This window comes from Protopterus annectens, chromosome 17.part0 (assembly GCF_019279795.1).
Source record: "Protopterus annectens isolate FY-2018-M chromosome 17.part0, PAN1.0, whole genome shotgun sequence".
Taxonomy (NCBI): Eukaryota; Metazoa; Chordata; order Ceratodontiformes; family Protopteridae; genus Protopterus; species Protopterus annectens.
Genome location: NC_056751.1, coordinates 654,575,714 through 654,587,904, shown reverse-complemented (window position 1 = coordinate 654,587,904; position 12,191 = coordinate 654,575,714).

The window sequence follows — 12,191 nt, the reverse complement described above, 5'->3', positions numbered from 1 at the left end:
AAAATTATGCGAAAAAATATGTACATTCCCTGAAAATCTAGATAGTTAAGTATTCTCTGAGGGATAGAGATCACGAGTCTATATTATATGATCAAAACTTTAGTTAGTTGAATAACTAAAGCTCGATCACTAAATGTCGAAGTCCCAAAACCATGAATGGCAGTTTCCACACAGGGAAACAATGCTGTTGTCCCAACTAAAAGAAACACAAATCAAATGGGCGGCTTTGCCCCCACACCCCCTGACATGGGGGGATGTGTCCCCACACCCCCTAACTAAATATACCAACTCTGAATTCACTCCACATTGTAGAAAGGGCAAAATCTGCATAATGGCCAAACAAATTGATTCCCTGTGTGGAAACTGCCATTCGGGATTTTGGGACTTTGACATTTAGTAATCAAGCTTTAGTTATTCGACTAACTAAAGTTTTGATCATATAATATAGATCTCAGATCACAGCTTCATTATATTTAAGCAGCAGGTGGCACAGTGGTGGCAGCTACTCACATCAGGGGGGTAAATTCCATTAAAAGTATAAGACCATCTTTCAGTTCACTGTAAATACTGCTTTGCAGTTGCATTTTCCTAGTTTTAGGACTCATACTATCAAGTCCTGAATGCTAGAAATGATAACTGAAAAGTACACTACCTTTGCTTTTTTTAATTTTTACTTCTTCTTATTGTCAGTTTTAAATTTAGAATTAGAAATCAGTCTTAAACACGATCATTTTTAGAAGTCAGTCAAACAAAATTTACCCTTTTCAGATGTTTAACTCTAGCTCTTAATATCTTTAACTGTTTAACTCTATAATTGGATAACTACCATAACCATTAATTATAGCCAAAAATATTCACCAGTAGACAAAGGACCATATAATTCTACATTAAGCAGCAAGTTCATTGGCATTTCTGGCATCAGGAAAGTGTCATTGTCATTTTCTATACAGCTATATGAATTTTATCACAGTGTTTATATAATAAACATGTCCATGCCTCTATCAGTATTTGGAAAGAACAAAATTAGAATAGTTAAGTGCTTTCATCTGAGATAATCAAGGACTTCTTCACTTTGTTCTGAAGCAGCCCTTGATTATCTCAGAAGAAAGTGCTTAACTAATGTAATTTTGTTCTCTGTGGTCCTTCATTAAACGTTCCAGTTTTAAGTTAATTCATCTTATGTTATTTTACGGCTGTTTGGTACTGCACTCCAACTCTGGATCTAGTTGTTAGGTTACATAGTTTATTATATAGCTCTAGTGCCATTTTGGTGTGTGGTGTTCTAAATATTTGGAAAACAAATGTCTTCTCTCATCAGTACTTTTATAAACCAAAGGAAGAAACAAGAGTGCAGCTCTGGTACTGGAAGAAAACAGGGGTTCCTATTGTGTTATAGCAGATGCATTTTTTCAAATGCATCTTGATCAAACCTAAAAGAACAAAAAGGCAAAATAGAAAAGCAGATTTTCAGTGAATTTTTTCCCAGGGAAAAAAATTTGCTTGGCCGCTTTCGTTACTTTGCTGTTTTTGGCACTGTAGCGCGATCTCGGAGTTAGTATATTTAAGTAGGGGGGGTGGGCGGCTGTATGTAATGTTTTAAAGTTTTTTATTTTTTTTTATTTTGGAACAGCACTTTTTTTTCCCTTGGAAAAAAATCGCTGTTCTGAGGTTTCGACCTTGTAAGCTTTCGCTTATATGGGGTTAATTAATTATCGTTCGCTTTTGTAAGCATGTGATAATATAATATAGACCCAAAAACAGTAACTAATAACAGCAAAACAACCAGCAAATCAGCCACCAAACGCAAAACTTGTTGAAGAATATGTTTAATACCAAAGGTAGGTTAAAAACATCCATAGTTTAGCACTTTCATCTGTAACTCTAAGACATCATCAGAACTATGAATATACTGCTTGTGGAAGCGATTTTAATACTTTAGTGTAGAAGACACAACTCCCATGTAAACCAATAACAACTTGTAGCTGAAATTGGTGTGATGCAGAAAAAATAAAGTAACAACACTAACAATAAGTCAAAACTTTTAAAGCCTGAACCAAACCACATCAATACAAACTAGGCAAAAACTAGCTAAACAAAAAATGGTTGATGAATCACAAAATCGTATTCTGTTGGCTCTCCTTTTTAGTTCATTGCTGATAGAAATATTGTAATTTAAACCAGGAAAGTGGGTAGCACCCAGCTTAAGCTGCTATGACATTTCCAGTTTGTTTTGCCAGTTCCCTACATAAGGGGAATTTTGAATTTGCTCAAGAACTAGAAACGTAAACTTGGTGAATTTGCCAGAAACAATTAAATGCCTGGCCAGCACACTTTTACTGTTCTTACATTGAATACTGTAAACATGTTGATATATACTCATATTCAAAGTGTTCTTAGTTTTTTCCACATAGAAAGATACACATTTAACCAGGTAAATAACTCTTTGAGAAAAGCAATTGTAAGCTCAACCATGCACAGAAGTTGCCACCCCTTGCATTAAAAAAAAGGAGGTGGCAAAAAGTCAACTTATCAGAACCTCTTAGTTGACCTCAGATGACGTAGTATGTCTTGAACAATTTGACACTCTAAGATCCATGTTTTAGTACTGTGACTACCCCCACTACCTCTGGATTCAATCAAAGATGAGATATGGACAGAGAAAAACACTAAATATTCTCCCATCATCAAGAAAGGGCTGCTCGACAAGAAAGACAAACAGGTTTTAATGGCCAAACTGAAACAGTCCTGCATTGCACTTTCAATGTCAAGGACATTGAAAAGATTTTGCGGAAAAACTGGTTCATGCTACAATGTGATGAAAGCATCAAAAACATTTTTTTTTACACCATCTTTTACCTGCAAGAATGCATTTTATTTATTTATTTTATTTATTGACATTTGTTAACCTGGTTAGCCCAACTGGGCTTGTGGCTCATTTTAAGTGGAGACCCGAGGAGAAAAGCTCCAATAAAACAGAAAAAAAAAAAATACAGTTTACAAGATAAAATGCCAGAAGTAGTTATATATACAACTTTGTACTTGTGCATTCAACATATGGAGATTATACAGAGATAAATATTCTTAAAGTCAAGGAAGAAAGATATTAATAGTTGAACAGGATAACCAAGTATATACATTATTTACATTAATTCAATAAACAAACTTCAAGAATTTCAACAGTGGTGGTTAAATATCATTCAGAGCTTCAACAGTGGTGGTTAAATAACATTTTAGTAGAATGACATTTTTTGAGGTGGAAGAAATGCCTATGTATAAAGAGAAGGGGAGAAAACAGAAATAGATAAGGGGAGTTAAGTTGGGGCTTGACAGGGGCAGGTTTTGGAATTAAGTAGATGAAGTTTAAGTTTCTCTTTGAAATGAGATGGGTGTACTATACTGCATATTTCTCTAGGAAGTTTATTCCAAGCTTGGGCCATAGAATACTTATATAGGAGGAGGAGTACTTATATATTTTTATGTGGAAAAACTAAGAACACTTTGAATAAGTGTATATTTCAACATGTTTACAGTATTCAACGTAAGGATAGTAAACGTGCACTGGCAAGGCATTCCGTTGTTTGTGACAAATTCACCAACTTTACATTTCTAGTTCTTGAGCAACTACAAAATTCCCCTTATGTAGAGGACTGGCAGAACAAACTGCTTCACCGGGAAATGTCATGGCAGCTTAAGCTGGATGCTGCCACCTTTCCCAGTTTAAATGATAGTATTTCTATCAGCAGTGAACTAAAAAGGAGAGCCAACAGAATATGATTTTGTTTCATCAAACATTTTTTTGTTTAGTTATTTTTTGCCTAGTTTGTATTTATGTGTTTTGGTTCAGGTTTTAAAAGTTTTGACTTATTTTTGGTGTTGTTACTTTATTTTTTCTGTTTCACACAGATTTCAGCTACAACAAGTTGTGATTAGTTTACATGGGATGCGTGTCTTCTGCACTTGGCTTCCACAAGCAATACATTCATAGTTCTGATGATGTCTTAGTGTTACAGATGAAAGGAATAAACTGTGGATGTTTTTAACCTACATTTGGTATTAAACATATTCTTCAACAAGTTTTGAGTTCGGTGGCAGATTTGCTGGTTGTTTTGCTGATATCAGTGCTTTTATATTCATTATGTCTTTGGGAGCCTTGGTGAGACACATGCAGTCTACAAATCTTAGATTTTAATGACTAAATTATGAATAAATCAATCAATCTTCTTCTAAAATGAATCTTTATTTAGTGGAAGCAGTAAACTCGTTTTTGAAACCAACATATATTTTTTAAGAATGAAAATTACAATTGTGTAAGTAAACTTACCATAACAGTAGATGTTTGAATGATCACTGCTGCAGTAGCCTAAACTATATGTGTTATATCCTACATAGGATATAACACACAGCTTCAAAATCTTCAGGCTGCCTTCCCCACACCCAAACTGTTAGTTAGCTAGAGATGACCTGGCTAAAAAAACAGGTTTGGTTGCCGAGCCCTTAAGAGCTTTCATTCCAGTAAAGAAAGGAAGGGTATGCCCTGAGAGGTCAATGCTAGGAAAAAAAATACTGATCCAAACCCTGGTAAATAAAAATGTAAGGCAGATGGCATGAATGAGTTGCAACTGCAGAGATGATCATTCAAACATTTACTTTTATGGTAAGTTTATTTACACAACTGTAATATGTATGTCATTAAGATGATTGCTGCTGTTGTCTAAGCTATATGTGTAGATTACCATAATTTAGAAGATATGGAAAGAGGAAGGAAAAAGATCCAGATGCCCTCAAAGAAAGGTCATACCAATGCCAGGCCTAGACCTGGAGAAGGAAACTTGTTTATAGTGCTTGGAAAAGTATGTATACAGGACCAAATTCTTGGTTCTAGAATGCTCCTAGAATCTGCCCCTTTCCAAAAAGCTGCATATGGAACCAAATTCCTGGTAGAGTGAGTCTTGACCCTGCCTGGAATATTTTTGTTGTGGTGGGAATAACAAAAGGTAATAACTTGAGATAACTACTTGAAAATATTCTACTTTCTCACTGGTTGGCATTTCTTCTAACCTTCACACGTAATGTACAACTGATCAGAGGTTCTGAAAGATTTTGTTCTGTGAAGGTAGAACCTGTGCTAAGGACATACAAATTCTGAGTATCCTTTTTCTTCTAATTTTTAGATTCGGAAAAGAAGATAAAGAAATAAATTGACTCAAGGTAATATTGGATACCTCCTTAGGCATAAAAGAAGGATTAGTTCTGAAGGAAACTTTATATTTGTGAAAAATAAGAGAAGGCTGACCCACAATAAGAGTGGCAGCTCAGGCACTCTTTCTTCTTATAGAGATTAGTGCAAGTCTTCATATTGTTGGGGTCTTCCACAGGGAGAAGTTATAGTACTAAAACAGGATAAGTTACCTATTTTGGTTCCCAAGATGCAGAAAGATGCCAGAGATCTAGAGATAGCAGTTGCATGCCATCAGGCAGCTACTGATACTTGGTGTGCCAAAGCACTTTCACATAGACACTTCTAAATCTGCAGACCACTGGGTTCAGGACACACAGTCAGTGGAACACATCCAATAAGCTTACCTCCATCATTTACTGGCAGAGCATATGGAAGGAATGGAAAATTGACAGCAATGGAAAAGAACCCACCTGACTGGATTTGAAGAAGTCTCAGATGGCGAGAATGTCCAGGAGGTCCAATAAATAATAAATACAATTACTGAATATGTCATTTCACAGGCACTCTGCCTGTGAGAGGACTCACATAACTAAGAGGCTCCCAACTGCTCATGAAAAACTGTCACTGCATATTATCTTCAAATCCCTAAATTATGCAGAAAAAAAATATTTTTTGACAGTGGACAAAGATGGCAAACCATTTCTTAGGAAAGGCTCTCAAGTTAAGCTATTTCAGGCTTTGCATTATAGAAGGATAAAAGAATATCAGTCTTTGCTGAAACTAGAAATTTGAGTTTTTAGATATCCTGTGGATTTAGTTATAAAATAGCAAAACATGAATCATATATTTAATGTGCCAGTTACTGCAGACATATTTACTACTGTTGCCACAGAATAGATAACTGACACTCAAATACTAGTGGAGAAATCTAAAAATAAATTAGCATGGAAACTTGCTTTGCTATCAGCCCTGAGGAATACTTCACACATGCATAGCCCATCAAGTGGAGACAGCCTAGGAGCGCATGATGGTGCAAATCCTTATAGATTAATGAAGGAGCAAGACAAATTTTCAAACAATAATCTCAACCACCAGCCAGCTCATTTGACACCATTTATCTGGTGTTATGCTGGTGATAGACTCTGTATATGTTATCACTTTCCTCTTTGATATTTTGAATAGTTTATTCAGTTTAGCAGTAAATAGGAACTTGTTATTTTCACTGTGATTTAAATTTTCTCACATACCACATGACTTGTATATCCATCATAAAAACTGACCAAAGTTTCATACAAACTTGCTATACTATTGATCTTTGAGGATCTTAAGAAGCCAGGCTTTACATTCCTATAGTAGTTTTAGCCATTATATTTTTTCATGGATAGCACAGACGTAGGTCAAAACATTGTGTTCAGAAAATTACTTGACTCCCTCATCCATGAGGGACATGGGTGCTAAGCCACAGTGAATTTACAATCTACCATCCAGCTTCCCAATTAAATTTGAACAGAGTAAGAGCAGTATTTTGTTTTATGAGGAGTAGAGGATGGTCTCATAGAAGTGGTATTCTCTGTGGTACATAGTGATCCCTCCAACTTGTTTTGTTGATGTTGAAATAAAACTGAGATCCCTCGAGTGGGTGCTTACACTACTACTGGACCTGCAGATATGTAATATGTCTGAAAGGATAGGGGATGTTGAAGCTCTACATGAGACAGAGGTCACTTCTTAGTAGATTGCATGGAACTGAGAGCAGGGTCAATCCTTTGTTATGGTATGGATAGGTTTTGCAACGTAGGCCCTTTATTTTTTAGTGAGAATGTGTTGTGGTTGCTGCAGTTGTAAGAAGTGTTTGGAGAGATACTTACTGAATGTGGCACTATAGCTAATGATTGGCCTCATGAGAACCAAGTACAATGAAATGATAACTTCCCTGTACCTAAATGTCATATTTTTAGATATAACCTATGGAGTGAAAAAAAACATTCTTACAATAGTGGACACATGGTGATTACAGGACAGTTTTTTTGCTAATATCGGTTTCCAGATCTCTGACTAGATGGATCAACTTTCAGGGGTGTGTTGCCAATGTAATCATTACAAGGGAAGTAATGTTTGCTAAATGATGTGGTTACACATCTCCTAGCATTTAGTTTTAGTCCTAGTTTTTTTATGCCGGGTATTTGTTTGGAAACGCTGTCTTGGAGGATTTCCATGCCCTCTGGAGAGTTTATGATAGCACCAAGTTCACAGTCATCAGTAAACTTGGTCAGCCATATGCCCTTAACATTTACTTTGACCTCTAAGAAATAAAAGCTGAAAAGGCATGGCCCTAGGACTGAACCCTGTGGTACACTACTAATGATAGGCCTTTTGGAGGAGATAGAGCCGCCCACTCTACTTTTCTAGGTTTTATTTGTGAGCCTATTTGCTATCCAAAGAGATACATTGGGTTTATGTTTAGCTGGGAGAGTAAATCTAAGATATGTAAGTGTGATATAGTGTTGAATGTCTTTAAAAGGTCTAGATATGTCATGTGAACTAATTTCTCTTTGTCACCTGCATTAGTAACCTTCTTGAAGAAGTTGACTGGGTAAACTAAGCAGGATCTGTCCTTAAAGGATCTGAACTGACTTGGGTTAAGAGTCTATTGGTTGCCTCTTGAACAGTCTAAAATAGGATTTGTCAGGACTCCTGGAGCCATTATTTAGCTATAGTTTTACCTCATTACCTGCAGTACAGCTCTTTGGAGTGTGTACCTTTAACTCCCATTGGGTGTGGCTTGAGCCTTTAAAAATGAAGGTATCACCTTACAGTTCTAACAATTATGTGTTGACAGAGGTCAAATATCAATAAAGTTGTGTTTGTCATCATGTAAACTTCAAGATAAAATATTCTGATACCTTGTATGTAGCATGGTTTTGGAATTATTAATGCAAATATGAACAAGCAATATTTGACACATAGAGGTGTAGTAGGAGGTAACTGCAGAAACACTGGGAGACGCACAAGGCTGTAATGAGTTAAAACAGACTTTCTGCCACATGACTGGAGGAGTGCGACAGTCATCCCCCTTTATAAAGGAGGACCTTCAACAGATAATGGAAACATCAAACCTATTAGTTTGACTAGTCTTATTTTCAAAGCCATGGAAAGAATTATCAAGAAAATTAGCAACATTAGCACAGGAGACCTCCAGATACTGGATCCATTCCAGTTTGGCTTTGTCAAAGGAAGGTCATGCTTACTGAATCTGGACACTTCTTTGAAAAGGTCATTAAGGCAATGGATGTGGGGACAACAGTCCATACTGCATACCAAGATCTAGCTAAAGTATTTAATACAATACCACACTGAGGCATTGTCAACAAACTTAAGGAACTAGACGTAAACCCATTTATAACACACTGGATAGCTAGCTGGCTCACTGATAGGATGTAGGAGGTTAGAATAGGTGCGGGCACCTCCACAAAGAAGCCAATCACCAGTGGAGTCCTCCATGGGTTTGTGCTAAGCACGTTACTCTTTGGCATCTTCCTCTCAGATGTCAAAGCCAATATCAAAGGCCTCTGACTAAGCAAGTGTGCAGGTGATTACAAACTGGGACTGGGCATTAAATCTTCCCAAAATGAAAACACCCTTCATGAAAGTCAAACACAGACAAATATTTGGTATCAAAGCCATTGCTTAAAAATCAATATCAAGAAATGAATTATAGCATATTTGGGAAAATCAGCCACCCTGGGTAATTACATCACCAGTAAAACACTATTCAGGGATCTGAGAACTCATGTAGATAGTAACCTAGTCCAATGTAGTAAGAAAACCTTTGCATATTGCTCAACTTATAAACAATGGCATGGCATCTAGGTCCAGAGATGTCATCATTCCACTGTACTTCCCCTCAACAGACTCATTATATAGTACAATGCCCCCTATAATATGTACCTGACCAGACACATGCAGCAACTGGAACATCCACAAAGATCCTTTCAAAAAGAATACTGGAAGTAAACACAATGTCCTGTGATGATCACTTCAAACCCAGAGTCTTTATGTGGTATCATACAGATGTCAGAGTGGTGATCTTTGCCTGGCATACAAGGCATCCCTGGACCCCGTTTTTTAGAACCTTTTGCATATCCATGAAACAAACAGCATCAGAACTACTAGATTAAAACACGTACATTTTACTTGTGACATAAATTGCACATGTTGGAGAAACAGTAATGTTTCTCAGAGAATGTCTGCTGTCTGGAACAGGCTCCCCATTCATGTGAAACAGAGTTCTTCCCAGTCCCTATTTAAGTGCAACTTGGGTCAATGGATGGGCAATCAGAAATTCACACCTGGTCAAGTGCCTATGTCTCTCATGTACAGTAGCAGTCAGTAAATCACCCCACACATGTGTATATATATATATATATATATATATATATATATATATATATATATTTCTACATGCATATAGGGTCTACTTTAGAATGAGCCCAGTGGCTACCTACCCTGGGAAACAGTTCGGCTTTGTGAGTGCTTGTTCATGTGAAGTTTTGGCATTCTTGGCTCAGTTATATGGTCTTCAGTTATGTGAAATTTTGGGTATGTAAAGTAGACCCATACATATATCTATATATATATATATATATATATATATATATATATATATATTTATATGGGTCTACTTCGACCCATGGAAATTACACATAATCAAATCTCATTTACCCATTCCCACTTGTTTGAAACTACACTATTCTGAAAGCACGGACTACCAAAATCCTTTCCCCTTGGAAAGGAACCACTTGGTCACTGTCTTCAATATAGTGCGATCTTGGAGATGAAATATTTAAGTGGGGGTGGGTGGGTGGGTGAAGCCCCCCACTTTGGTGGGTTTAGTTTTGGTTCATTTACGTTTTTATTCATCATGGCCAAGTGGTATATATATATATATATATATATATATATATATATATATATATATATATATATATATATATAAAATTTGTGGGTCACATTTCCTAGTGGTCATTAGCCTAATATACACCTATGAAACTATAAACCTATAACAAAATACTGAAAAGGATAGGTCCCAGCATGGAATCTTGTGGGACACAAACTGCAAAAGGGAGAAAGGAATTACTGAATGGAAAAGGACTTTTTTCTAACTGGCCGTAGTCAAAAACGGTTAATACATCAAGAAAAAAACTGTAAGATAAAACAAATTTTAAAATAAAACTAATGTAATAGGAGAAAAAAATGGAAATTTCTATACCTTGATTGAAGACATCTAATGCAAAATCCTCTGCAGTCACACAGCCAGTAATCTCACAGCAGTTGAAGTTAAATCAGGATCCATATTTCTACCTTGAAATAAGAAATCCTCCTCCTCTGCTCTTTCCACTAATTAGTAATATTCAATTCCTTTTCAATCAATTAATGGGGAAGGATTTGTTTTCCAAATGACACTAGTCAAAAACATTTAAAGCTCTAAGATAAAACAAAAACAAAAAAAAACATGTAATAATAATAATAGTAATAATATTAATCATAACCATTATCATCATAACATGGAATTTTCAGAACCTTAAATGAAGAAATCTAAACCAAAATCCAGTGTAGTGACACATCATCATGAGAAAGCTCAGAAATGTTTGCATCAGTCATTGATCTCAGTCTTGTGAGAACATGATGTCTTCTCTGCCTGGAAGACCTCACCAGCACATTTTTCTCCTCTAATTAATTTAATAATAGCCACTTGGATTAGTGCTTCCTCTACAGAATAGTTCACTCTTACCTGCTTCCTGGCAACCTTGAGTGGATTAAAGGAGGAAATGTAAAATGAAATAAAGAATCGTGTGCCTGTATATATATATATATATATATATATATATATATATATATATATATATATATATATATATATATATATATATATATATATATATATATATATATATATACACACATTTATATGAGGAAACAGTGCCTTTTAATAAAAAATGCCCATCAACAGCTGAAAGAGGTGATACAGCTCATTGAATATTAGCTGATCAAAGTTGCTGGTTGGTGTGAGATTGCACTATGGTGGGAATTGGGGAGTATATCCTTTCTCCATTGTAGTGTGACCTCAGAGTAGGTACATTTAATTAGCAAGGTGCGGTACAGGGGGGGGGGTTGTCCCCTGCAAAAAATGTGTGCTTTTTTATCCTTTGGGGATTGATGTTTACCTTTTTGACAAGTAGGAGTCAGTCATTGTAGATTCAATTAGTTCCCATTTTGATGGAAGGTTATGCTTCCATATATGTATTCCAACACATGCTCATATATTTGCATATTTGTATTTGAGAATATAGATAGATAGACAGATAGATAGATAGATAAATAGATAGACAGCTAGATAGATAGATAGATAGATAGATAGATAGATAGATAGATAGATAGATAATAGATAGATTGGTCTTCATGGGGACTGGTATAAGTCATGATATATCCTGTATTATAGATTTATATTATAGATTTATCGAATATATTTCACTGCATATTCAGAATCATGTAGATTCATGCTGCTGTACAAGAAATTTAATTTATCACATAAACCTCCACATATTCTATATATATACTTTTTCTATGCCTGCTATATTTTTATCAGATGTGTTTCAAATTGACTTTAACGGGCTAAATTAATTGTTATTACAAAATAACATTTTAGGCATTTTTCATTTGTTTTTGTGAAAGAACTGTCAAGTGGGTGTCTTTGTATTCTGGTTGTGAACTTAATTTTTACACTTGTTAATCTTTTTTTTTTTTTGTATAATTTCTTCATTTGCATATTGTTGTAGTATAGTGACAGCTATGCATGGATTTGCTAATGTCATAGTACAGAGATGATTTTGTTTAATTTATTTAGTATAATACAGAGATGATTTTGTATTAATGCGTAATAAATAAATAAATAAATAAAATAAATAGAAAGTTAAATTCTGGTCTATTTTACCAGTAATGTAATTTTCTGATT